Consider the following 3,901-nt stretch of genomic DNA (forward strand, 5'->3'; position numbering starts at 1 on the left):
ATTTTTGTGGTAATATTTATATATATATATATTTTTTTTTTTAAATGAACAACATAAATCAGTTCAATATATTTAATTATTTACCTTGCCTTGGATTTTTTTGTACCTACAAGTAATTATGCATTAAGATGACAATGTCTTTAGAGTATAAACACATCTGAGAGAAATCAAACATTTCCAGTATCTAATGAAACATTATCAACTTTCCCTGACCGGCAAGCGTCCACTACATCAACCTCACAACCCATAGTTAAAACACTGTCAATGAGGAAGGGCTTCAAGCCTAATAAATAGGAACTAGTGTGTGTTGGACTGGACTGGAAGGGAAAGGAGTAGGGTTCTGGACTTAATAATGGCTGGGAAATAACGATAATGAGGTCTTGGGAAACATGAGCACTGGTTCACTTATAATGACAAATAGCCCTGAGCTGGAGAGAGAGTGGATTTCAGTCTGTGGCTTGGCTGAACCCACTATTGCACCACTTGCTATTGAGCTTTTCTTCATGTGAAGTGAAATTCATATATTTCTCTCTCTCTCTGTCTCTCGCTCTCTCTCTCTCTCTCTCTCTCTCTCTCGCTCTCCCTCGCCCCCTCCCCCTCTCCCTCTCTCCCTCTCCCCCCCCCCCCTCCCTCTATCCCTCCCCCTCCCCCTCTCTCTCCAATGTTATGTCAGTCTTGGTTTTACTTCAGGGTTATTCATCATTGCATCATCGGTCACTACAGGGCAATCCTACGAAATACCAAGCAGTCCTGTTTTCAACGCTGAGAACGTTATTTTATACCCACCGACTTTCTACGGCCTCTTTCTCAACAAAAGGGAGAAAGGGGATCCACCAAATGTCAGAAGTTCTTTTGATCCAAAGACACAAAACATATGATAGAGAAGAACAGAGAGAGGAGCACCTAATGATGATCCTCTGACAGAGGCTACGTCCCAAACAGCACCCTGTTCCCTATATACGGGGCACTACGTTGAACCAGGGTCCATAAGGAAGCAGACCAGGCTATATTTAGAGATAAGGTGTCAGCTTTAATAAATTATACTTATTTGCTGGTGTTTCTGAAGGTTTCGCTGTGGATCCACCCTCTCTCCCCCTGTCCTCCGCTGCCTCCCAGGGGCCCTGTGGCCAAGGACCACTGACTCGCCTCTCCTCTCTTCCTGAGGCTGTGTCCCAAATGGCTTCGTATTCCCTATAGAGTGCACTTATTTTGATCAAAAGAGCCAGAGAACCATTTGGACCCCTGGTTAAAAGTAGTGCACTATATAGGGAATAGGGTAGTGTTTGGAACAGAGCCACCCTGAGGTAACTGATGTCTGCTAGCTGCCCAATGTCCAGATCGCTGTCCTGTGACCTCAAATTGGCGGGACCAGCACCATATCCAATCCAATCCACACACTGTTTCCTAACCTAATCTCTCCTGTGTCACACAACAAATTGCCACATTCAGACAATGGGAATGGATGGAGATGTATGGGGGGTTGGGGGAGAGGGGAGAGAAGGGAGACAGGGGGAGAGAGGGGAGAAGGGGACAAGGGGAGAGGGGGAGAAGGGAGACAGGGGGAGAATGGAGACGGGGAGAGCGTAGAGAAGGGAGACAGGGGGAGAGTGGGGAGAGGGGAGAGAAGGGGGAGAGGGGAGAGAAGGGAGACAGGGGGAGAGGGGAGAGAAGGGAGACAGGGGGAGAGAAGGGAGACAAGGGGTCCAGGAGTGACAGGAGGGGTACCTCAGTAACCAGAGAAACCCTAAGCAGCACATTGATCTGATTTACAAACCTTCTCTAATGGGAAACAAATACTGTGGCTGTGAAAGTGCCCGTAAGAAAACGACAAAACCAACCTCCCATTGGCCTGACTCTGCCAGACTGGAATACCACCAACACAGGCTGGAGGCATCCCAAATGGAACCCTACAGCCTTATATACTGTAGCACACTGCTTTAGACCAGGGCCCAAAAGTAGTGCACTATGTAGGGAATAGGGTGGCATTAAGGATGCAGACACACAGCCCCGAAGCAGGAAGTGGAGAGCTGTCTAACAGGCTCACTAGCACGCCGGCGTGGCTAAAGCCCGACAAATGTTTTCTTTCTTTATTACAGGATTGATGAAGCACCAAAACGGAGGAGAATTTGGGGGGAAACGGTTTAGAGGACGTAAACCCCCGTTAAAAAAACAGATCCTTCCTTAAAATAAGAAGAAAAGCAGGAATCAGTGATAAAAGTCACATGACCAATTATTCCTTTCTACCAAAGTAAAACAAAGACCTGGCCTCAACGGATCTGATAGGACATGAAGGACTGCTAAAGCTTTTTGGGACCTATCCAACGGGCACCTCCTGCCGCTGGAATCCAAACATCTGACTCAAGGATACTGTCATGAAACCTGGAATTGTATTCCAGAAAAAAAGTTGTACGAAATAAATCTCAACTGATTCAATTTGCCTGGTTGTTATTCACAAAGACATGTCCAGCGCCTGCCTATTGTGTAACAGCCCTCTCTCGCCAACTGTCTGTGTCTGTTTTAAAGAAGCGTGTGTGTCTGTGTGTGTGTGTGTGCGCTTGTGTGTGCGTGTGCGTGAGTGTGCGGGTGTGTCTGTGTCAGTTTTAAAGTAGCGTGTGTGTGTGTGTGTGTGTGTGTGTGTGTGTGTGTGTGTGTGTGTGTGTGTGTGTGTGTGTGTGTGTGTGTGTGTGTGTGTGTGTGTGTGTGTGTGTGTGTGTGTGGCGCGGTTGTGTGTATGTGTGGCGCGTTTGTGTGCGTGCGTGTGTGTGTGTGTGTGTGTGTGCGTGCGTGAGTGCCTGTGTGTGCGTGCGCGTGCGTGTGTGTGTGCGTACATGCGGGTGTGTGCGTGCGCGTGCGTGCGTGTGTGGGTGCGTACATGCGGGTGTGTGCGTGCGCGTGCATGCGTGTGTGTGTGCGTACATGCGGGTGTGTCTGGGTCCTAACCACCGTCTGTACGGTGGAGGTTCCAACACTGTGTTGACAGTAAGCACACAGAGCTCCAGCAGGGCTATTCACACTGATCAACAAAAGGGGAGTGTCCCCCTTTGTGCGGCACAATCAAATAGAGGCCCTTTTAGAACGCATATGTCCCACTCTGAACAGCCTGGTCTGATGCTAACTAGCAGGAGCTGAACAGACTGGTCTGATGCTAACTAGCAGGAGCTGAACAGACTGGTCTGATGCTAACTAGCAGGAGCTGAACAGACTGGTCTGATGATAACTAACTGGAGCTGAACAGACTGGTCTGATGCTAACTAGCAGGAGCTGAACAGACTGGTCTGATGCTAACTAGCTGGAGCTGAACAGCCTGGTCTGATGCTAACTAGCAGGAGCTGAACAGACTGGTCTGATGCTAACTAACTGGAGCTGAACAGACTGGTCTGATGCTAACTAGCAGGAGCTGAACAGACTGGTCTGATGCTAACTAGCAGGAGCTGAACAGACTGGTCTGATGATAACTAGCAGGAGCTGAACAGACTGGTCTGATGCTAACTAGATGGAGCTGAACAGACTGGTCTGATGCTAACTAGATGGAGCTGAACAGCCTGGTCTGATGCTAACTAACTGGAGCTGAACAGACTGGTCTGATGCTAACTAGCAGGAGCTGAACAGACTGGTCTGATGCTAACTAGCTGGAGCTGAACAGCCTGGTCTGATGCTAACTAGCAGGAGCTGAACAGACTGGTCTGATGCTAACTAACTGGAGCTGAACAGACTGGTCTGATGCTAACTAGCAGGAGCTGAACAGACTGGTCTGATGATAACTAGCTGGAGCTGAACAGCCTGGTCTGATGCTAACTAACTGGAGCTGAACAGACTGGTCTGATGCTAACTAGCAGGAGCAGAACAGACTGGTCTGATGCTAACTAACTGGAGCTGAACAGACTGGTCTGATGCTAACTAG

Source organism: Salvelinus namaycush, chromosome 4 (assembly GCF_016432855.1).
Source record: "Salvelinus namaycush isolate Seneca chromosome 4, SaNama_1.0, whole genome shotgun sequence".
NCBI classification, from domain to species: Eukaryota; Metazoa; Chordata; class Actinopteri; order Salmoniformes; family Salmonidae; genus Salvelinus; species Salvelinus namaycush.